General features: G+C 39.9%; 1 protein-coding gene and 2 pseudogenes across 5 annotated transcripts in view; 2 read left to right on the top strand and 1 right to left on the bottom strand.

Moving 5' to 3' along the window:
• Positions 1–13,354, bottom strand: part of ZFX (zinc finger protein X-linked) — a 70,917-nt gene extending 57,563 nt beyond the window's left edge. For 3 of the 5 annotated variants that reach the window (XR_011072275.1, XM_068533468.1, XM_068533472.1), the window contains exon 1: positions 12,756–13,090. The gene's annotated coding sequence lies outside the window, so the exon portion shown is untranslated. Of the gene's footprint in view, positions 1–12,382; positions 12,451–12,755; positions 13,091–13,304 lie in introns of those variants that run through there. The other 2 variants (XM_068533469.1, XM_068533470.1) reach the window with 2 other exon arrangements.
• Positions 4,031–4,543, top strand: LOC137757065 (protein tyrosine phosphatase type IVA 1 pseudogene; annotated as a pseudogene).
• Positions 13,355–23,520: 10,166 nt separating the features above from the next.
• Positions 23,521–24,106, top strand: LOC137757176 (glycine cleavage system H protein, mitochondrial-like; annotated as a pseudogene).
• The last annotated feature ends 1,201 nt before the right edge of the window (positions 24,107–25,307 follow it).

The raw sequence follows: 25,307 nt of genomic DNA, 5'->3' as shown, positions 1-25,307 counted from the left end.
AAATAGGAGTGAAATCTTAGTACATGCTATCACGTAGATGACCCTTGAAAACCTTATGCTAAGAAGCCAGATGCAAAAAGCCACATATTACAGGATTCCATAAATATGAAACATGAAGAATAGGCAAATCCATACAGACAGAAAGTAGACTGTCAGGGGCTGGGGGTGGGAGGTGATTGCTAATTGGGTACAGAGTTTCCTTCTGGAGGGATAAAAATGTTCTAAAATTACTGGTGATGGTAGCACAACTCTGAATCTACCAAAAAAACCCCCACTGAACTGCACACTTTTGAACGGTGAATTTTGTAACAACTTCCTCTCAGTAAAGCTGGTTTAAAAAACACACATGCAAATCTTAAACTAGTTCATGTTACAACATGTATTTTTAGATAGGAGAATGATATCAGTATCACTTTATAACAAAAAGACATGTATTAAAACTAAGGTGAAACACTAAAAGTATTTCTTTTAAAGTCAAACTTACGACAAGGATGCCCACTAACACTATTATTATTTAAGATTGTATGGGAACTGATAAGCAATGCAATTAGATAAGATAATGAAATGCACGATATAATTATTAATTGAAAGAAATTATATTTATTTATATATGACTTATCCAGGAAATTCAAGAGAATCAACTAAAATCTTAATATCAGAATGAATTCATAAAATGTGCTGGTATAAAATTAATATACTTGATGGCAAAAGCTTTTTATTTTAAAGACGAAAGCTTTCTTATGTAACACTTAAAAATGTAAAATATCATTAATAAGAGTAACTGAAAACTCTAAGTGGGATTTTTTAAATACAAATATACAGAGAAATCAATCTTGCTCTTGAATATACTGGATCAGTAGTATTACTTCTCTCTTAATTAACCTCTACATTCAATCAAAATCCCAACACACTTTTGTTGTAAATCAATTGACCTTATATATGTAGGTCTACTCTCGGACACTATTCTGTTTCATTGATCAATCTGGCCTTGCACCCACTATTTTAATCACTGCATCTTTATAATAAGCTTTAATATATGGTAGTGTAAGTTTTCCAACTTTTTTTTTCAAGACTGCCTTTGCTATTCCAGGCCCTTTGCATTTCCATATAAATCTGAGAACTGGTCTATTTAAAAAAAAAAAAAAAAAAAGCCGGTTGGGATTTTGATTGGGACTTCGTTGAAAACTGACATGTTTATAACATTGATACTTCTTATCCATGAACATCATATCTCTCCCCATTTATGAGTTCTTCTTTCATTTCTCTCAGTAATGCTTTCACTAAAGGTCTTAATAAGCTTTGTTGGGTTTATTTCAAGGTACTGGATGTTCTCTGATCTTACTATAAATTGTACTACTCGCTTTTAAAACAAAATATAAAACAATCAATCAAATGTACTGGCTTTTAAATTTTATTTTCAAGTTGTTTGTTGTTAGTATAGAGAAATACAAATTATTAATCAATGTCCCCTAACTATAATATAGTAAAATTAGAAATAAATGTCACTGAGGTAATAACACCTCCCCAAAAAAATTCCCTTAAATTTGAAGAGTCTCAATAATTCAATGAGCAATAGGAAAATTATAAAAACCACAATATATTTAGAACTAAATAATAAAAAATCAATTCACATAAAATTCACAGTACCAGTTATAGTTCAGAGGAAATTTTATAGTTTTAAAAGCATATAAGAGTAGAGATTAAAAACTAATGAGCTAAACTATTTACAATAGCCAGGACATGGAAGCAACCTAAGTGTCCATTGACAGATGAATGGATAAAGAAGATGTGGCACATATATACAATGGAATATTACCCAGCCATAAAAAGAAATGAAATTGAGTTATTTGTAGTGAGGTGGATGGACCTAGAGTCTGTCATACAGAGTGAAGTTAGAAAGAGAAAAACAAACACCGCATGCTAACACATATATATGGAATCTAAAAAGAAAAAAATTGGTTCTGAAGAACCTAGGGGCAGGACAGGAATAAAGATGCAGACGTAGAGAATGGACTTGAGGACACAGGGAGGGGGAAGGGTAAGCTGGGACGAAGTGAGAGAGTGGCATGGACATATATACACTACCAAATGTAAAATAGCTAGCTAGTGGGAAGCAGCCTCATAGCACAGGGAGATCAGCTCGGTGCTTTGTGACCACCTAGAGGGGTGGGATAAGGAGGGTGGGAGGGAGACGCAAGAGGGAGGGGATATGGGGATATATGTATACATATAGCTGATTCACTTTGTTATACAGCAGAAACTAACACACCATCGTAAAGCAATTATACTCCAATAAAGATGTTAAAACTAATGAGCTAAACTTCCAACTTAAATTTTTTAAATGTCAGAATAAATGCAAATAAAACAGAAAGAAAGAAATATTAACCACATGGAGCAGAAAGAGAAATGGTCAATAAAAAGAACTATTTGAAAAGCCTTAATATAGGCAAGTTATTGGCAGTACTCATCAGAAAAAAAAGGAACAAATTAATGAAATTAGACATTTTAAAGTCATTAGAGTAGCCTATATTTTATACCAATATATTTGAAATTTTATATTTTTCTAGAATACAGTTCATTTTGTATAAATAACGGCAACTTAAGAAAAGCCAAAAACACTTATCACCATGAAACAAACTATTAATCAAAAAACAACTCACAAAAAAAGACACCAGGCAAAGACAGTTTCACAGATGACTTCTAAGTTTCCAGAAACAGATCATCTCTATGAAATACAACTTGTTTCAAAGGAGAAGAATTATTCCGCAACACATCTTAAGAAGTTAGCATAAAAAGAAAAAGTACATGGCAATAGCAAAAGGATGCAAATATCCAGGAACTCCAAAGACAGTTTAAAATACAAAATCTATGAATACAATTCATCACACGAATAGAGGCTGCAAAAACGTTTAAAAAAATCAACGAAAACTCTAAAATGCTAAGTAAAAGAGAACATAAACTAATAAATATCTCCTCCCTCCAAAAAAAAAAAAAAACCACGAAAATATCATACTTAATGATAAAATATTAGAAGCACTCCATTAAAGTACGTGGACAATGATGTCTGTTATCAATGCTTTCATGCAACTCTGTGCTAGAGGCATTAGTCAGTGAAGTAGAAGAAAAAGAAAACAAACAAAAAAGAAAGAGGAGGCAAAAAGGAATGGAAAATAAAACATCTTTACTCACACACACCTATGTATTCAGAAAATACAAGAATTATAAACTGTAATAAACTGCTATTACTCCCACATTTCATTGAATCTAAAAATATCGCCTATTTTAAGATGCATCCTTGTTTTACCTACATCTAAGAAAAATATCCTGCCAGTTAAACTGATGCTATACTTTATTACCTAGAAATTTCATTTTAGATTTATCAAGACAATTCTTTTAGACTTATTTAGACATATTTTCATCATATCCTGTGGATATATAGAAGAAAAAATAGCAGCAAAAGAAATTGGGAGTCCGGTGACCCTGCCGATACCCGCAAAGCCGCCGCCCTGGCCCTGCCACCACCGCCACCTCAGGACCAGCTGTATGATTAGGCCTCAATCTTCAATGAGTAGACATATTCCTCAGTTCTGTGGTGTTCTTGGTCATACATTTATGGAGTTTCTGAAGGGCAGTGGAGATTACTGCCAGGCACAGCACAACTTCTGTGCAGACAAATGAACTGTAGAAATTCATTACTACTCTACCAAGAAGCTCCCATATGAGTGGTTAACCTGGACACAGAAGTGTTGAACTGAAATCCACAGAGCATTTTTTTACAAGAGTTCTGACCTGGATGGGGTAAAGCTCAGTGCACTTCCTTTCTATTGCCTCAGTATCACTGAATTGAAGAATTGCTGCTTCTTGTTAGGAGGTTCATTTCATTTCCCATTACTCTCAACTTCATACTCAAAAGCACTGAGAATTTCAAGTGGAGTGTACTGAAGTAGACTCAGTTTCTTTGCATCATTTCTGTATTCAAGTTTTTAAATTCTTTCATAAACCTATTGGGTATTTTTTTAACTAAATTAACATGGCTCGAATGAACCGCCCAGCTCCTGTGGAAGTCACTTATAAGAACGTGAGATTTCTTAATCCAACCAATGCGACCTTAAGCAAATTTATAGAGGAACTTAAGAAGCATGGATTTACCACAATAGCAAGAAGATGTGAAGCAACTTATGACACTACTCTTGTGGAGAAAGAAAGCATCCATGTTCTCAATTGGCCTTTTGATGATGGCGCACCACCATCTAACCAGACTGTTGATGATTGGTTAAGTCTCCTGAAAATTAACTTCCGTGAAGACCCTGGTTGTTGTATTGCCGTTCATTGCGTTGCAGGCCTTGGGAGAGGTCCAGTGCTTGTCACCCTAGCATTAATTGAAGGTGGAATGAAACAGGAAGATGCAGTACAGTTGCTAAGACAAAAGCAGCGTGGAGCTTTCAACAGCAAGCAACTTTTGTATTTGGAGGAGTATCGTCCTAAAATGCGGCTGTGCTTCAAAAACTCCAATGGTCATAGGAACAACTGTTGCTTTCAATAAAACTGGGGTGCCTGACGCCATTGCTTGGAAGTGGAACCTAGACAGGACGGAATTTGTTGTACATGTTAGCCAGCACGTTGGCTTCGTGAAGTCTGATGAAGCTTCCATAGGAGTGTCGAAAAGCAGTTTTACCAGGCCACAAGCCTGGCAGAATTGCAACTTCTATGTCTGGGTTATGATCAACCTCCTTGGACACTTAGCAAAGGATTCTTGCTGTTCAACATTTAAAATGTGCTTATTATCGTTTGTACCAATTGACCTTTCCTGAAATCATGCAGTATTGAGTCATGTCTTTAAATCTGTTTCCATGCCAGAATCTTACCAATATATAAGAAATTTAGAAAGACTAGGTGCCAAAATACCCAGCACAATACTTGTATATTTTTAGTATCACATAGAACTAAAATCCCAGGAACTAAGAAAACTCTGGACCTTATGTGGTTTATTCCTTCCATCATTTCAAACATAGAAAGTAGGGCCTATAATGTTATTTGCTCACAATATGCTTACATCTTCCACATTCATACCAGTATACATCAGATTTGCTCATTTTGGTTTTTTTTAATTAACCAAGTCTTACAGTGATTATTTAATGTCTTTCTATAAATCTCATTTTGTGCTGTTATAGAAGACCTCCATTTTGAAAATCTACATTGTAAAAGAAGCACATGTCTTTAATGTCTCCAGACAAAAAAGCCTTACAGTTAATTTTAATGTTTGCACTTTGGGGTACAACCTACAGGGAGGGCCTGAAAAAAGAATGGGAGGGGGCTATTAAATATTTTTAGTAAAATGTTGTCTTTGTCTTGTGCAGAACATGTAGAATATGTGCTTTAATTTAGTAAATATTTTTTAAAAGGTGGAAATACTTTGTTATTGTAGCTAAAACAATTCTTAATCATAAAATTTCTGAAATTCTTGTAATTTTTTTTCAAACTTATCTGAAGTTGTTTACCATTTTATTTTTGTTTGAAGTGTGATTCCCAACCTCTCTTGAAAAAAAAAAAGGGCTTCTGCTAATGAATTGAGCAGACATTTAATATTTTATATGCTTTTTGAGCTGTGTAACTTAATATTTGGATATTTGACAATTTGTTTTATTATGTAATTGATAAAATGGTGATGTGTATTAACATTAGCTCAACCATATATTTATACTGTCCGCGAACATGTGGTTATAGTTCTGTGGGAGAAATAATTTGTCAGTGGTCACCAGCACGTAAAAATCTAGTGTGAGAGCTTAAACATTAAATAAATGATGAAACGCAAAAAAAAAAAAAAGAAATTGGTAGAGTACTCCTAAAACTTCACATTCAGGGTCCTACTATGGAATGCTTTTCTACTCATAGCTATTCAATCTTTCCTAACAATATTGTCCTCTACCAACAAGAGTGCTGGTGATGCAGCATTTCTTAAAATGCTCCATAATTATCTATGTGATTTTCTTTCCAGTAAGACACCCACCTCACAATTCCTTCTGCCTTCAGTTGTATTGTTGGGTGTGAAATTAAAACACAACAATGCACATACTCATTTAAGTGATGACAAAATGAAGAGTCTTGACCAAGTATGTGCATGTAAAAACAATAACTACATCATGACTGCTACCTGGACAACAGTGATTATAGGACACCATCAAATGAAGATCTATATGAATCTCTGACATATTAAAATGGGGGCGGGATGTACTTCAGAATCTATGAAATATGGTAATACGAAAGTTCAGCAAGGTTACATGATCAATACAGAAACAGTATCTAAAAGAAAATCCTATTCACAATAACAAAAATTATACAAAATTTTTTTCTAGCAAAAAATCTAACAAAAGTTGTGCAAGAGCTTTATGAAAAGCAGTAGACTATGCCCAGATTCAGACCCCAGCTCCACTACTTAGCATACATCTATATGTATCTATATATTATTCTGTAAATTTGATGCAAATACAATAAAAATCCAACAGTTTTTCATAGAAACCAACAAACTGACCCAAAAATAAACAAAGGAAGGAAAATAGCTTTAAAACTCTGAAGAAAAAGAACACTTATTAAGATTTAACTATAAAGCCATCATTGTTAAATCAGAGTGGTATAGGTATATAGTCAAACAGACCCATGAAATCAGAAGAAAGTAGAAACAGATGTATATATGTGAGAATGCGATAAACTTCACAAGTTGCATTACAAATTAGTGAGGAGAAAGGCTGAACTACTTGGCAAATTCATATTAAAAAGATAAAATCAGATCCCTATATCACACAATAGAGAAAAAAATTCCAGATGAATTAATGACCTAAATATGAAAAAGCACAGTATCATTATGACCTTGGGGCAGGGAAAGAATTTCTTGCAGATACAAGAAAACATAAACCATAAATGAAAAAGAACTGAGGAAACTGACTACTTTCACATTAAAAAGTCCTACACAAAAAAATATTCCATAAACAAAGCTAAAGAATAAGCCACAGACTAGGAAATGGTATTTTCAGTGTATAAAACTACAAGCCATTAGTATTCAGAATATAAAAAGAATAACCATAAACCAATGAGAAAAAGGCAACAATCCAATAAAAAATGGACCAAGGATAGGCACAAGCAAGTCACAGAAAACTCAAATGGCTAATAATACGTGGGAAAAAAGGCTCAACAACACGAGTAATCTAAGAAATGCAAAATGAAAACAGCAGTGAGATACCATTTATACCTAAAAGATTGGAAAAAACTGCAAAGTCTAATCTTTTGGCAGTGGTCTGGAGAAACAGAGGCTCATACATAGCTGATGGGCGTGTCGAATGGAACACAATTTGACATTTGGCAATTCCCAGTAAAGTTGACAAATGCACAGACTCTTGAATGTAGCAACTCTACTTCTATAATCCCAAGAGAGAAGAACCCCATATAAGGATGCTCACAACAACATTGTTTGAGATTGCAGAAAACTGCTAACAACCTAATGGCCCCTCCCTAAGAATAGATAAATAAACCACAGTATATTTATACATTAAAATACAAGTAAAATGAATGAACCAGATCAGTAGTTTTCAAACTTCTTGGACTCAGGACCTCTTTACACTCAAAAATTGAGGACCTCAAAGAGTTTTTGTTTATGTGGGTTCTATCTAGAGATGTTTATATTAGAAATTAAATCTGAGACACCTTAAAAGTATTCATAAAAAATAAACCCACTGTATATAAACATGAACATTTTTAAATAACTATTTTTCAAAACAAAAAATTGTGAAAGGAGTAGCACTGTTTTACATTTCTGCAAATCTCTTCAAGGACAGGCTTAATAGAGGACAGCTGGATTCCCATAACTGCGTCTGTGTTCAATCTATCATGACATCACGTTTCGTGGAGGCTCTGTACAGTACTTGTGCAGTGTACAAAAGAATGAGGCTGGAAGAATCTCAGGGATCCCTGGGAATTCCTGGAGCACACTCTTGAGAACCGCTAAACTAGATCTACATACAACATAAATAAATCTCAAAAACACATTGCTAAGTGAAAAAATATATATATAAAATGATAAACACAGTATGATACCATTTATGTAAAGTTAAAACACATAAAGCAGTACTTGACATTGTTTGTGGTACATACATATTAGGACAGTGGTTATTTCTGGCAAAGAAAAGACAGGAATGGGATAGGGAGGCACTCTTCAATCTGTGAGGTTTTCTTTCTTTAAATACACAAAAAGTTATGAAGCAAATATGTAATAAAATATTAAGATCTGTTAAATCTAGGCGATACCTGCCTTTCAGTAATTCTGAAATATTTCATAATTGTAAAATTTTAAATATTTTTTCAATCCTAATGGCTGTATTCTTCAAGGCCACGTAGCTTCCTTAAAATGTTACCTCCCTTTGAGTAAAATATAGTTACAAGATTCCTGGATTTTATAAAAATTTCTTTGGAAAACTAATTTGACAGGACTAAGTATACACTGGCCACACTAACCCCAAGCTTAAGTGCTGCGGGCGGGGGCTACTCAGCTTATGTGGCATATGCCTTACTGCGCACACCCCCTGCTCAAAGGATACAGTGACTAGACAGATGCTTGAAGAGTTGAAAACGATTCAACTACACAAAATTCTCTGCACCCCAAAATTGAGAGAATTGCTTTCAGGTAACTGTCATTACCATGTACCAGGTAATGCTCTGGGACAAGGATAAATGAGAACCTGTCTCTACATCCAGAGTTTAGAAAAGATAACAAAAATATAAATACAGATCTAAAATATAAAAGGTTAAATGCTAAATTAAAACATACCTACATTGCTATATGACACAGAAGAATGAGCCTGGAAAAATGATGGTGCCATGAACAGAAAGAAAGCTAGAAGCAGGAGTTGTTTTAGGGGCTCTGCGTTTAAAAAAAAGTTTTTTTCCCAATAAATAGTACTGGGCATCTACTATGTTCCAGATAAATTTGGTTTCAGCCATGTTGAGACAGTAAGACACCTGAAAGCAGATGGTCAGTAGGCAATGCTAGAGAAACTAGAGGATGGGCATGGTAAAGGGCACCAAAACCACGCAAGAAGATTCAAGAGAACAGGGTAGACAACTGACCTTGAGGAAAATCCCATAACAGAAGGCAGAGAAGGTATAGAGTTTCTGAAACAAAGAACACTTTTATATAACACACCTGCTGACATGCTGTAGAAGTTTCCCAATTTGGGAAACAGTGGATCTAGGAATAGTGGAATGCAAAGAAATGAAAATGCTGGTGAAAGGAGAGATAAGACAGCTGAGGTTTTTGTAAGATGAGCAAACCTAGGAATGTTTATAAGGAGAGGGAAAGGCATCAGCAGAGTTAGAGGGCAATGATGCAAGTGGCAGAATCACACTGACAGAGCTCCATCCCTTGGGACCAGTGGATCCCACAGGCAGAGCACCTGGGCCTGAAGGAGGCCAATTCTTGCCACAAGTGAAGAACAGGAGGACAGCCTAGGGAGAGACAAAGGAAGAATATGAAGTGGAAGGAAGAAAATTCAATTGCTTAGATCAGATGGCTGTCTATCTTTCTGGCTTAAGTAAAAGATTAGGTAATCTCTGCTGAGGCTGAGGGGTTTCAAGGACAGGTTGAGGAGTTTAAGAGTAAAAAAGAAAAACTCTGGAACTGCCAGTGTGCATAAACACAAATAGTACAAACAAGGTCATAAGTGGCGATACAAGTCCAGGTAGGTTGAGAGACAAAGCATTTACAAAAAGCAATGTGGAAAAAAGTTTTTCTTCAATGCACTGTGAGCATGCTTTTAAAAAAGGAAACTTGCATCTATCTGAAAGATACACAAATTAAAAACCAACACCTCATTTATCCAAGATAGTTGTTGTTCCACCAGTTTTCCAGACCACCCTTTCAGGCAAAAAGCACTTTAACTGTTTCCGACACAAATCCTTCCAAACCTTACACTCCTGTCTTAACTATATGACTGAAGTCCAACTCTTAATCTTAATCATCCACTCTTGCTGTACTGGAACATGTACTGCTGCTGCATTGCGTGTGCAGCAATATGATTCTCTTTTAGAATTCTATGTCTTTCCCAGCTGTCAAGATATAAAGCAACTGGTTCTTTCAAGTTTATGTTTACCTTTACCATCTCAACGACCACAGACTGCTTTAGCAACTTGCTTCTAGTCAGCCTCCTAGAACGCACTGTGTCTCAAACTTTTCTAAACCATAGCCCTCTAAGATAAACATGAGAATATTCAGTTCCTTCCCTTCCTCTCATGGAGCAATCACTGTTCTGACCTGTCGCAGTTTAGGAAAAATGGAAAAACTGAAACAACTTTCTGGTGAATACTTATGCTACCTATAAATTTACGTATCAAAATTCTAGGAAACACATTCCCAAAATGTGCATCGAGAATAGTTCAAATATTAATCAAAACATGAGAAGGCTTAGCTTAGCAAACAGCCTTAGTTATTACCCTCTTAATCAAAAAGGTGGCTCCTCTTACCAGATGGAAGAACAGGGATTCCAAAAAGACCACCTGAAGGCTGCTGCCTTTTTAATCATCGCTCTTCTACTTTTCAAAACTGTGACTTGTTTAAAAATTACCATGGGGATACTTACAAGTTCATTCCTCAGTTTCGTAAAGTAACCCACAGCACTGGTCCTGTAATTTTCAACCACGGTAAATGAAAAGCTAGAAACCCCTCCCCATTTGTTTACTACAGAGATTATAATAACTCTTGAGCAAAAAGTTACTTGGAGTGAGAAATTAGGACAGAAAAAAGGAGCAGCTGCCTACCACAGATGACTTGTTGAAAAAGTAGCAAAATTATCTGAACTTCTGAACATTCTTGATAATCATTCCTGCAGTGAAACACTGGTTGTTACTCTATTTCTCAACTTTGAAACTTCCTAGGCCAATGGAAGGGCTAAGTGACTATAAAGCCGGGCTCAGGTGCGTCATCACCCTACTACTTGAGGGCTCCCTGGCCTCCCCCATTGAGTATAAGCCCCTCCACCTGGAAAGCAAGCTCCATCTACCTTATTTAGCCACCACTCCCCTACCTACACCGTCTACTCCAGCCAAATTACACATACTTGCTGTTTTCTGAAGACGCTTCACCCTTGAAATGCCCTTTCCCCACCCCCATCTCAGTCTAACAAAGTCCTACCTATCCTTCAGCAACCTTCTAGAAATGTCACCTAACCTCGTTTTCCTCTGAAACCCCAATAATTGGCTGTACCTTCCCGGCAGCACTTCAGTGCCTTTCACCTCATCTCATCTGCCTCTGAACAACGAACTTCTTGGAGCCACCGTCTGCATTAAAAGAACCTTTTGAATCTTTCAGAGCACCTAGCACCGAGTTCACAGTAGTGTAGTATGCAATCAAAACTACTTTAAGGAGTGGAATTCCACCTTAGAATTTTTCAAATCAAACAGAGAAACTAAATACCATACCAGGTACAGGAACAATAAATACTGCATCACATTACGTTGTCCTTCAATAAGAAAATAAAACCTTCTGCCCTTCTCTTACTCCTGAAAAAAAGTAAATACTACCAACAGATCGCTAATAGCTTAAATGCACCTTTTCTAGAAAGTTGTTTCCAAATTAATGAAATTCAAACGACTCCGTAAAATTTTTATTTCTCCGTTTCCGTGCTGTGCAATTTGCACTTTTCCCCTTACTACATGAAAGACTGAGAACTTCTTTCCTATCAATTTTTTTAAAAAATTTTATTCCTTTCTTTCTTTCTTTACTCGAAAAGGCAGTGACTGTTAGAAAACAACCGCATCTAAGGCACTCTAATTCACGTGTGACTTCACTGGGGTAAAAATAAAATGTCTTGGGGTCCCACTTGCCGTGGTGAGTCCACATGCCTGGGCGGACCCTCAAGTGACTTGTACAAGGGCGGGGGAAAGGCGCGGGGCCGGGGACGCTGAGGAACGAGATGGCCCCAGCGCCTGGGCGCCGACGAAGACCGCCTGCGGCAGCTCGGCTAAAATGCAGCGGAAGCAGCAGCTAGTCACGGGGGCTGCGGTAGGCAGGGCAGGAAGGTGGCGCTGCCGCCGAGCGCCTAGAGCCCGAGCGCACATCATGGCGGCGAGGGCAATGGCCGCTGTGGGGAGCGAGCACGCCCCCTCCGCGCGCACACGCTGCCGTGCCGGGCCTCCGGGACCCGTCACCGGAGCCGCCGCCACCGCCGCCGCCCGCTCTCCGACCCCCCCTTACGGGCTGTAGCGGAATTTTCTCTTCAGACGCCGCCTTCAAGATGGCGGCTCCCCCTCCCAGCAACCCCCTCAATCGTCCCCTGCAGCAGGCGCCGAGCCGCCGCCATCTTGTCCCCCATCCCTCCCCCCCCCCCTCACCGATATTTACATAGCGAAAATCGGCCCGGCCGGCCTGCGGCCTTCACCTCACGCCTGCAGCCTTCGCCTCCTTGCCAGGCCTCGCCCCCGCGCAGTGCCCCGGGCCGGACGCGGCACCGACCCGGGGCCCATCGGCCGCGTCCCGGGCCACCGGCCGACCCTCCCCCAACCCCCGCCCGTTTGCGGAGCGCAGCTTCGCCGCCGCTCGGGGCAGCCGGGCTCCTCCCCGGGCCTAACTGCGGCCTCCTTGGGGCCTGCTCGGCGCCGCGCGCCACACCGCCCGGCCTAGCGCGGAAGGGCGCCACGCGGGCCGCCGACCAGGCCGGGACCAGGCCCCTGCGCGCGTGCTAGGCCCCGCGGCCGCGGCGGCGCCCGGAACTCACCGGACGGGCGTGCGGGCGGTCGGCGACGGTGGCGGGTGCTGCAGGCCGGTCTTTCTCTGGAGCACTGGGCCGGGCTCCGGCTGGTGGGGCGGGCGGAGGGAGGGAGGAGGGGCCGAGCTCGGAGCTGACAAAAAGCGGCCCAGCTCCCCGGCACGGGCCCGCCGTCAGCACGTCACGTCACCGCCCGGGAGAGAGACCCAGGAAAATGCGGAAGGGTACATAGGCCCCCTCCTTCGCCCGGTGTGTCTCCCTGGTGTCCCGGTTGGCGCGCTCACGCCCTGCGACCGGGGAGCCCAGTGGCCTCGCTGCGGCGGGGTCTCCGGCGGCCGAAGTCTCCGTGACAGCGCCCCCCTTCTTTCCACCTCCTCCGCGCTCCCGCCCGCCGCCGCCGCTACACACGCGCCGCTGCCGCCGCCTCGGCCGTAAAGCCCGCGCGGGGCCGTGGTCCGCCGACCCCACGGAGAGGCAGGCGGCCCGCACCCGGCCCGGCCGCCCCCCACCATCTCCTGTGGGCCGCGGCCGCCCCCCGGGCCCTCCCCGGAGACCTACCGCCTCTCCGCGCCGGTCCTGGCCGAAGCGCCTGCTCGAGTTGTTTGCAGGCCCTCAGACCCCCGCCCGCAGTAAATGTGTTTTCTTCATCCCCATGGCTGGAGAAGAAGATAAATTTAGCAACCCCCGCCGTCCCCTGCCTTCGCTTTAAAAAAAAAAAAAAAAATCTTTGAAATAAAATGAAAATAGGCTTGCCAGTCTAAATGGGTGCGTGGGCAAAAGGAGGGGGAGAAGGGTTATCCCAGAGCACCTACCAAACCGTTTAATTTTTTTTCTAAATAAGCGTTCAATCAGAGAATCTGATTGATTTTATTAGTTTACGGCGGAAAAAATAAGGGTTACGTTTTGAAACTGGTTTCGCACATTGCAATGAACATGAATTTTTAATGTATATTTTCTCTCTATCCGTGTTTCAAAGTTGGGGAGTCTATGAAATATGTCTTGTGTGATTGTTTCATAAATAATGAATTTTTCAGATTCTTTAAAAAATACAGAGGGAGGAGCAGAATTGGGATTTGGGTGTTTCTTACAAACTACTTAAGTCTTTCAAAGTTTAAAAAGAATTAGGAGAGAAAGAAAAATATGTATTTGAGTAAATAAAACATTTATCAACTCCAAAAATGTGTATTTTGCATTTTCGTTACTGAAATTTTTATACTCTTTCCATACTGAACTTGGAACCCAAATTATGTTTAAAACTTACTAGTTAAACGCTAAATGATGTAGCTTTTACAATAATCCGAATCTGATATGCTTTATTTCTTCGTTCAATTCACTAAATGTTAGATAAAGATTTTTTTGATTTTTTTTTTTTTTAATTCTTTCGCCGCACTGCGCGGCATGTGGGATCTTAGTTCCCCGATCAGGGATCAAACCCATACCCCCTGCATTGGAAGCTCGGAGTCTTAACCACTGGACCGCCAGGGAAGTCCACTAAGCATACTTCTAAACAGTAAATAAAACAAAAGTTACAAGGCAAATAGCATATTGGTGTGAAATCTCTTCAAATACAGAGGCCTTGTATTTTAGTTTCCTGTCATAACTTTTTAAAACTACCAGAATGCAAGTTGTCCTTTCCCTCAGACCTCTTACAATTATAAAATTGCTTTCAAAAAGGAATAGCAAAGGTACAGTAAGATAATCTCTGAGGGACTTCCCTGGTGGCGCAGTGGTTAAAAATCCGCCTGCCAATGCAGGGGACACGGGTTTGAGCCCTGGTCCGGGAAGATCCTAAATGCCTCGGAGCAACTAAGCCCGTGCGCCATCACTACTGAGCCTGTGCTCTAAAGCCCGCGAGCCACAACTACTGAAGCCCACGCGCCTAGAACCCGTGCTCCACAACAAGAGAAGCCACTGCAATGAGAAGCCCGCGCACCACAACGAAGAGTAGCCCCCGCTCGCCGCAACTGCACGCAGCAACGAAGACCCAATGCAGCCAAAAATAAATAAATAAATAAAATTTAAAATGTAGTAAAAAAGAAGTAATCTCTGAGAATGTACTTGATGGTAAATTTCCTCTCAAGGCTTTAACCTTGATTTTTTTCAAGCAATTAAATGATAACTGACATGTCTTCATCATTTATAGAAAATTCCACTGGGCTGTGATATAGACTATTCACAGAAAGGTAAATAAAACTAATGTTTTTTTCAAGTAAAAAAAAAAGTGAGAAATAGCTTGTATACCTACACTAATGTGATTTCAAAATATTGATAACCAGCGTTTAAGTACTTTCCAAGGGCCTCCTTTGAATGCTATGGCATGTCAAGAACGGGGTCTCATCAACCATGTAACTGTAAGCAACATGAACACAACCTAATGTCAGCATTCTTGTTAGTTCTTCCATAATTACCATCAAATACTTCTAAGTCCACTAGCACTTAAGAAAAAAGTGTCAAGGAACATAAACGAAAAAGATGTTTGCTCAATTTACAAAACCAGAAGTAGTTTAGGTATCGATACTTTTAAAGAGCCTCTTGCCATTACTTTTCATCCATAAAGAGACTTAACTTTGACGGGAAAAAAGGAAAGGATGGCCTAGTTCTACTAATTATTCAGCTATACTTTTTTTTTGCGTTTTTAAAAAAGGGAAAATAATTTGTACTTCAAATCCATTTATGGAAGGCTGTAAAAAACAGCATGATAAAAATCATTTTACTGGAATTACATTTAATATAAAATTCTCGTGTGATAAAAGTGAAGGCTCAAAGGAAGTGTGAACAGCAGAGATCAGGAATTGTTCGATGTAATAAAACACAATATAGGTTGTGAAAATATTCACAGTAGGACCTTGAAGACACCTAAAATCACTGAAAGCATTTGGTAATCAAGCACTAAGTGGTTAAGCACCTGACACCTTGCACTTAAAGGACCTACTGCAGCCTCTCTTGAATTGATACTTTTCTTCCTTGTTTTAGTATTAGGGACCTAGAAAATTCTGGGCACAGGGAGTAAAAAGATGTGGTGCTTGCCCTTGGGGAACTCAGAATAAGGAGGCTGTGTATGGCTGAATACAAGCATTCTTAAGTGCTTTCATTTTCTCACCTAAATAAACACACAATAAAGTGAAATTTTATTTAGGGAGATTGAGAGCAGAACATTTCAAAGGCATATGCTGTGAATACAAAATAGATGGTTTCAAAGCAGTCAAAGGGATTTTGGTTATGTGCTAAAATTTATTTGTTCCTTCAGAGCTGTTAATGTATATTAGATAGTTAAAAGCAACTACTCAAGGTTTTGACAGTGTTTTAATAACTTAACTAAAAATCCCTGACATGTTTATAGGTCCTTGAGCCAGGAATAATACAAGACCTTTCAATCATCTTTCCAGAAAAAGATTATTCAGAAAAGAAGCTGTTAAAAAAAGAATAAAAGAAGCTGTTGCTTTTCATTCCTCATCGCTGACTGATGGAAATCCAAATAAGAAACAATAAATTATTAGCTTATGAGAAATATAGACCTTCTTGAATAAAGTTGTGGTAATTCATTACATTATATCCCAAAGGTTAAAAAAATATTTACTTTCCCCTAGAGAGACCATAGTTTTATTGAACTAAGCATGCCCTATAAAAATTTACCATTTATCTGGTACTTGATACTTATACTTATCCTAACATGAGCAAGTTGCATCATGTTGGAATTCAGCTGACTATAATTAATGCCAAGTAAGAATTTTTACTCTGAGTCTTTAAACCACACACACTCCCCAAGGGAAACAATTTTAAAATAAACAATGACTGACAATTAGGTGGTTTTTGAACAGTACTTTTCACACGAATCATCAGTTGAATAAGACATTGTTTAATTCCTGAAAATCACCAATAGCTGAATTCTACCTCATGGATTATAAATCACAGGACACAGCAAACAAATTAGCTCCACTAAAGAGGTGAAAATCAATATATGAGGTCTAGAATAACCAGTAACAATGAGCACCCCAGGCACCCAGATTGGGACCTCTATATACAATTTTCCACTAAAGGAATCAGGGTTCCTGTGATTCCTGGGCTGGAGCAGAAAAGTACAAGATGAACCAGGAATATCTCCTCATAACAGAAAGAAAGAAAGAAAAGAAAAAGTGTCAAAAGGTCTCAGGAGCCAGTTTAAAGAGGCTCCAGTTGGCTAAAGATGAAAAAAATTTGAATGTTAAAAGAATAACTGCTATGGATCAAAACACATTAAGTATGCTCCTGAGTTTATAATGAGGCTTTTAAAAATGATCAACTAGGGACTTCCCTGGTGGCACAGTGGATAAGACTCCGCGCTCCCAGTGCAGGGGGCCCAGGTTTGATCCCTGGCTGGGGAACTAGATCCCGCATGCAGGCTGCAGCTAAAGATCCCTCATGCGGCAACAAAGATCCCTCGTGCCACAACTAAGACCTGGAGCAGCCTAAATAAATAAATATTTTAAAACTATAATAAAAATTTAAAAATAAGTAAATAAAAATGATCCACTAGTGGTGATGGTAGCACGGCTTTGTGAGTATACAAGAAACTAGTGAATCATATACTTTAAAAGGGTGAATTTTATAGCATGTGCATTATATCTTTTTTTTTTGGCCCCCCTTCCCACCTCCCTACCTCCCCGCATTATATCTTGATATCTAAAAAATGATCACCTTTGGAGAATACTAAAGAACCAACCATTATTTTGAAAACTAGTAAAGGAAAAGATCAAGTAGTACTTATCCTGTATGAACTATACCTCAGGTTAAACAAATAGTTGATGAAAAGAATATTCTTTTAATAGAAGTATTCCTACTAATACATGAAGAAGGCTTGATAGAATTAGAATATCACCATTTTGCAACCACTAATAAATCAACAGATCTAAGCAACAATCATCAATAGCTGCTAACCAGAGTGACAACCAGACATATGCCTCATAATTGAAGTACACAATGCACTGGCCAAAAAAATCAAACCTGAACCTGATCAACCCCCTAGCTCTTTGCCAATTTACAAGAAATGTAAGGACAGAGAAACTTATCAATGAAACAACAGGGAATGTAATTGATAACATCTAGATGGTGGGAAACACTATGGGATCTTCTTTCTTCAACAAATAAATTATAAGGAAAAAAACACTGGAGGGAAAACCAACAGATGAGAAAAGACATAAAAAATATATCAATCAATTGAAGTATATGAACTTTATTTTAAACTTGAGTCAAACAAATAAGTATAAAAATATGAGACAATCAGAGAAATGGGAACACTGACTGGATTGCTATCAACACTAACTGGATAAACGCTGATATAAACAAATTATTGTTAATCTGGTTTAAGTGTAAAGATGGTGTGATTATATCTTTGAGCCCTTATCTTTTAGAGATACATTATCAAAATATTTACAGATAAAATGATACGCTATGAGAGATGGCCTTCAAGCTAATCTGGGAGGCTGGGGGCGGGAAAGAGGTTGAGGGTTAAGTGGGTGGGGGATATAAATGAAAGAAGATTGCCCTTGAGCAGACAGTTGTTGATGCTGTAGGATGGGCACATGGGGGCTTGATGCATTTTTCTCTTTGTGTATATATTTGAAATTTTCCATAGCAAGTTTAAAAAACAAACACAAATAAACATACAAAGAAAAGATTATCTTCAAATTTCAAAGAATCTTTGGAGTAAGGCGAGCATTACAGATATTAGTTGCTTCCTTTCTCACTTTTCTGTGGACCATATAACACCACTTATTTTCAAGACAGTTAGCATAATTAAGCAATAAAATAAATAAAATTAGAACAACATTAGGAAAACAGCAATGTTTTTCAAATTTGGAAGGGAACAACACCTTGCTAAAGATGCAAATTCCTGGGCCTCAATTCCTAGAAATTCTGATTTTTAGTAGGTACAGTATAGGGCTGAGGAATCTGCAATTTAACCAAGCCCACACACCAACAGTGCTTTAAGAAATACTAGTACATCCTGGTAAATGCCTCTTTGCTCACATTTATAAGACTTTCTCTTGGAGTATAAAGAAGTAAAATTTCTGGATATGGTACATTTTCAATATTACTTTCCAAAATGACTGTACTAATATACATTCCCTCCAGCAGAAGAGAATTCCCTGTTCCCCATTCCTTCGCCAACTCTTGATGTGCTAATGCTTTTAAATTTTTGCCAAGAACATAACTATCGTACAGGATGACCTTTCAGCTAGCAACGTTTGTTAAAGCAGCTCTTGAAAAACCTTCCACATTTTGAACAAAGACTCCTTTTTAATGACATAATGACTTTTCACCCCAAAATACATTAAATAAATATGCTAAAAGAAATGATCATTCAACCTTAAGTTTAAAGCAAAAATATTCTCACCAACTACAGACATAAGAATTCTTCTTTAGAGAATCTCATATGGAACAAATTTGAATTGTGCTCTGTGTTTACATGAACCACAAATGTTTTTTGATTGTTTTTTGCATACAGACATCAAGCAAATAGAAACAAACAGCCCAAATTGAGAACAAAACAGGAAGAAGCATCTGGCAGAAATGTGGAAAGTTTCGTAATTCTCCAAAAGGTGAGGCGAGCCAAGGACACAGCAGGAATCTGACCTAGTAAAGTTAAAGTTTCAGTGAAGTGTGGACTGTGCATGTAAGACTCCTAGTCTCTGGCAATGGAGCCCCCACTTTATGATAATAACATTACATTAAGGGAAAATTCACATGAAGCTGAAGTAAGCAATAAAGAGGACATGACATGATCTGGTCTGGTGATAAAGTCTGGGAAGGTTTTTGCTGTAAAGAATGACTTTGTGAGTAGACCAAAAAAAAAAAAAGGATTATGAACAAAAGGGTTAAAGTGGCCTGTGCTCTGGAGCAGAGCTTCTCAAAGGTTAACGGGCACACAAATCGCCTGGGGATGTTGTGAGAAACGCTCCTTGTGATACAGTGGGTCCTGAATGGGGCCTGAGATTCTGCATTTCCTCTGAGCGCCCAGGCTAGGCCTGTGCAACAGTGGTCTGTGGGATCCTGCAGAGCTGCCGCTCTTCCCCCGACTCTGCCTGAAGTCTGTCACTGAGAAGTCGTGTATGGCAGGTACCTGCCAGCACTGCTGCCAGAAAGACAAGAGGCCCTGGCCCGGGAAATGGCCGAAGCCCATCCCCCCGGGACCCCTCCGGATAAAGGGGCTGCCTCATGGCAGCCAGGGGCTTCGTCCTCCCAGGCCTTCTGTGGCCCAGGAGGGTTGGGGGTAGAACAAGGAAGGAGTCAAGCGCTATTGGGATTCACACTGTCACCCACGTGCACGCCCCCAGGAACTCATCAGGCACAGGTGGAGGAGAGAACGACGAGAGAGACGGTCGATGGATACGGAGAACAGAGAGGGAGCACCAGCACCCAGGTACTCGCTGTTCCCAGCCAAGACATGCAATGAAAGATCTTTGAGAAAAAGGGCTTCCTAAGCTTGAGGAAGATCTGTATCTGCAGACTGCAAGAACTTGCCACACTTCAGGGAAAATGAACTACCTACACACAGACACATTTGGCGACAACTTTTAACAAGGGGGAAAAAACCCTGCGATCATTACGGCAGGAGAAAACAAGTCATCATTAATTGAGGGCTTACCTTGAGTTCCACACGCCACTTGGTGCTTTCCGTGAACGCTCTCGTTTAACCCTCATAGCGTTCCAGTAAAGTGGCGGTGCTGGCCTTTAAGGGGACTGGGTTCAGAAACTCGGACGATTTTGTCAGGACCCCTGTGCTCTCCAGCTGCCTCAGCTCTCTCATTCCGCGTGGGAGCACGCAGGCTTCCCCCAGAGCGGCACACGCAGCTCCGGGCTCACGTTGTCCCAGCTCAGTTACCCCAGAAGAAAGGCAGGGTCCCTCTTCTGGTTTCACCACAGAAGGACACCGGTTGTCTTTATGTTCTGTGCTTGCCCTTGGATCCACCACGGTGGCCAAGAGGAGGGAGGAAGATACTTGGCCAGGGGCTGAGGGCACTCTGATTAGAAGTCCCAGAACTAACAGGTTAGAGTGAGAAAAAATAGACAAATAAAAGAGAGGAAGGATGGTTTGGCTAACAAATCCAACGGGTCCACGACAGGGAGGTCTAGGAGCTGCCCCACTTTACAGATGACGACAGTAAGGATTAGAGAGGTCGAGTAACTTGCCCAAGGTCGCACATCCAGGGTAAGCTGAAGAGCCAGGACACAAACCGAGGCAGTCTGACCAGAGCTCTTAACCACTCTGCTATAAGGCAACAACACCAGTTTGGTTTCAGGCTTCTCTGCAACATCAGCTTTCAGAAGAAAATGGAGCAACAGCTAGACTTTGTGGAGAAAAAGATTGTAACCAAAGATTTGCGTGCTCTGCCAAATTGTCTTTCACAATAATACGGAACAGATATTAAACACACCCTGTGTGGCAGGCACAGGTCTAAGTTCTAAGGGGACCTCTGCACTACTATACCTGAGCTGGGGGGAGGGGAGGATGGTGGCCCACTTCTCCCAGAGTGACACATCTGCTCTAGAAGAGGGTAAGTGGGCAGGGATAGTAGCCCGTGGTCTTCTCATCTTGCTCCTCCTGTTATGGAACCTTTGCCCTGTGAGCAAGCTGGAGCAGGAGTGATCACGGCCCAGTACTACACAGCCTCCCGCACGTGTAGTAGAACTTCTGTCCTACAGTGGAGGCTGGGCAGGGGGAGAGAGCTCCAGCCCTCTGCCCTGCACCTGCCTGGATATACCTTCTGCAACACAGAGCTGGCTGTGATGAGAGATGGTAATGGCCTGCCCTTCCCGGAGTGAAACCATAGCTCTAGACCGGGAGCTGTGAGGAAACGGGGCCGCACCTTTCTGACTGCATTTTCCAAGAATAGAGCTTCCATCACACTGAGCTGGGGATGGAAAGCAGTTCTTGGCTCAAATGCCACAGACTCCCATGGTTCTTACTAAGGTTTGTAGTAGATTTTCTTGAATACATGTTTCTCTATTCACTGTATGTCCTTAGAACAAATTCCAGAGACTTTAAATGATTGGGTTTTTAGAATAATTTTCACTAGTTAAATGGTTATTTCACTGGGGAGAGTATCTCCCAACCTCCTTACCCCACCATTTTGAAAGTCTGCTACCTTAATCAGGTTTTTTTTTAAGGCAAAAAATAAGTTTGTTTGGTAGTATTATAAACTCATGATTCAAACATATTCAATGTCTTTCGACCCACTGCAATTTTTTTTTTTTGGGGGGGGCTGCGCTGTGCGGCTTGCGGGATCTTAGTTCCCTGACCAGGGATTGAACTTGGGCCCAGCAGTGAAAGCTTGCAGTCCTAATCACTGGACCGCCAGGGAATTCCCCAATGCAGTTATTTTTATTGATGTTCAAATTATCCCAACTGTGGCTAGTGGGAACTTCTTTAAGTTGCCTCCAGAGTCCTTCTGAAGTGACCCTAACAGTAACGGACAACTTTCTTGCGACTAAAATACTATGGGGCTTCCCTGGTGGCGCAGTGGTTAAGAATCCACCTGCCAATGCAGGGGACACGGGTTCGAGCCCTGGTCTGGGAAGATCCCACATGCCGCGGAGCATCTAAGCCCATGCGTCACAACTACTGAGCTTACGCTCTAGACCCCGCGAGCCACAACTACTGAAGCCCGCACACCTAGAGCCCGTGCTCCGCAACAAGAGAAGCCACCGCAATGAGTAGCCCGTCACTGCAACGAAGAGTAGCCCCCACTCACCGCAACTAGAGAAAGCCCCATGCACAGCAACGAAGACCCAACACAGCCAAAAATAAATAAAAATAAAATAAATTATAAAAATAAAATAAAATACTATGTACGTGACCTTCCGCAGACCCACAGAATGCTTTTGAAAAACTTAAAAGTCATAGTTACCAGGGAACTCCCTGGTGGTCCAGCGGTTAGAACTCCATGCTCTCACTGCCAAGGGCTGGGGTTCACTCCCTGGTCGGGGAACTAAGATACCACAGCTGTGCAGTGCGGCTAAAAAAAAAAAAGAAGTCATAGTTACCAGCATCAAAAGGAATATGTAGGCCTTCCAAAGAAACAAAGAAGATAAAATCAAATACTCAAAAGAGAAAAATAAATTTAAAAATCATAACGCACATAAAAAATAAGGAAACATTAAAATAGCATAGAAAAATATGACATGAATAATAAAACAAATGTATTAGTGATCATGATAAATAAAAATGGAATCTACTCCCTTATTAAAAATTAAGATTCACAAATTGGATTAAAATTCAATTTTATATTATTTAAATGAAGCACAAAATGAAACAAAAAGATTAATGTAAAGGAAGGGGAAACATATAAAACAAATACAAATTAAGAGAAATCAAATATGAAAATACTTACATTAGTAGAGTTTGACATTAAAAAAAGACATTGAAATTTATAAAGAAATTTATACGTAGAAGGATAGAAAAACGCTTAACAATATGATTAATACCCTGCAAATAAAAGTCCAGGACCAGACAGCTTCATTGAAGAATTCTACCAAACATACAAAGAATGACTTATACCTATCCTTCTTAAACTAGTCCAAAAAATTGAAGAGGAGGGAACACTCCCAAATTCATTCTATGAAGATACTATCACCCTGATACCAAAACCAGACAAAGACACTACAAAAAAAGAAAATTACAGGCCAATATCTTTGATGAATACAGATGCAAAACTCCTCACAAATATTAGCAAAACGAATCCAACAATACATAAAAAGGATCACACAGGCGGAGACCCTTTGCACCCCTGCGAACATGGCGCTGCAAGTGGCGCGCAGCGTGCGGGCCGCGATCTGCAGCCTGCGCGCCGTCTCTGCGCCCAACGCGCCCTGCCCGCCGCGGCCCTGGGGACTGCGGGCGGGCGCCGTCCGAGCGCTGCGCACCGGCCCCGCTCTGCTGTCCGGTCGTAAATTCACAGACAAACATGAATGGGTAACAACAGAAAACGGTGTTGGAACAGTGGGAATCAGCAATTTTGCACAGGAAGCTTTGGGAGATGTTGTTTACTGTAGTCTGCCTGAAGTTGGGACAAAATTGAACAAACAAGAGGAATCTGGTGCTTTGGAAAGTGTGAAAGCTGCTAGTGAACTCTATTCTCCTCTATCAGGAGAAGTAACTGAAATTAATGAAGCTCTAGCAGAAATCCAGGACTTGTCAACAAATCTTGTTATGAAGATGGTTGGCTGATCAAGATGACACTCAGTAACCCTTCAGAACTAGATGAACTAATGAGTGAAGAAGCATATGAGAAATACATAAAATCTATTGAGGAGTGAAAATGGAACCCCTAAATAAACTAGTTTGAAACAACTTAATCTAGCATAGTTGTCTTAAATTAGTGGTGGATAGATTCTTAAAAAGCAACTTTTAGCAAAAGAAACTACTTGAAACAATGTTGCCTGAAGAAAATACCCCTTAACTTCCTAATGATTTCAGATAAACACTATGCATCTTTTTCACAACACCCTGTGATTTTTAGGCTAGTCTCCAGTTATAATACTCAGAATTCCTGAAATTATCTGTGGTAAAACTAGTTATAAAAATTATGTAATTCAAGGATAACATTGCTATTTTAACCTTATATAATATTGTAACTTGCTTACAGCCATCCCTGGAATTGGGTCAAAATACTCAATGAACTTGCCACTGGAAAGAAATGACAGTGGAGAAAAGTTTGTTAGTTGTATAGTGTCCAGTGAAGAACATTACTATCTTAATTTTGCAATATACTGTGTTTGCTGGTGCTATTTTTATACAGTGAAGCAACAGCCTTGCAGGAAAATAAGAAACAGTTTAATAATAAAATATTCAACTTCTTAAAAAAAAAAATCACACACCATGATCAAGTTGGATTCATTCCAGGATCACAAGGATGGTTCAACATATGCAACTCAGTCAATGTGATACAGCACATTAACAAAAAGAAAGACAAAAACCACATAATCAGCTCAATAGATGCAGAAAAAGCATTTGACAAAATTCAGCATCCATTCATGATAAAAACTCTCACCAAAATGGGTATAGAGGGAACATAGCTCAACATAAAAAAAGCCATTTACGACAAATCCACAGCCAACATAATAATCAATGGTGAAAAGCTGAAAGCCTTCCTGCTAAGTTCAGGAACAAGACAAGGATGCCCACTCTTACCGCTTCTATTCAACATAGTATTGGAAGTCCTAGCCACAACAATAGGACAAGAAAAAGAAACTAAACCTATCCAAATTGGAAGGGAAGAGGTAAAACTATCATTATTTGCAGATTTCATGATACTCTATACACAGAGAGAACCCTAAAGTCTCCACACAAAATCTATTAGAACTAATAAATGAATTCAGCAAGACAGCAGGACACAAAATTAATACACAGAAACCTGCTGCATTTCTTTACACTAATAATTAAATGTCAAAGAGAAAGTAAAAAACAATCCCATTTAAAATCACATCAAAAAAATAAAATACCTAGGAATAAACTTAACCAAGGAGGTGAAAGACCTATACACTGAAAACTATAAAACACTAATAAAGGAAATTGAAGGTGAT

This window comes from Eschrichtius robustus, chromosome X, assembly GCF_028021215.1.
Source record: "Eschrichtius robustus isolate mEscRob2 chromosome X, mEscRob2.pri, whole genome shotgun sequence".
Lineage (NCBI taxonomy): Eukaryota > Metazoa > Chordata > Mammalia > Artiodactyla > Eschrichtiidae > Eschrichtius > Eschrichtius robustus.
The sequence above is the reverse complement of the archived record's forward strand: the minus strand, read 5'-3'. Positions and strand labels throughout refer to the sequence as shown.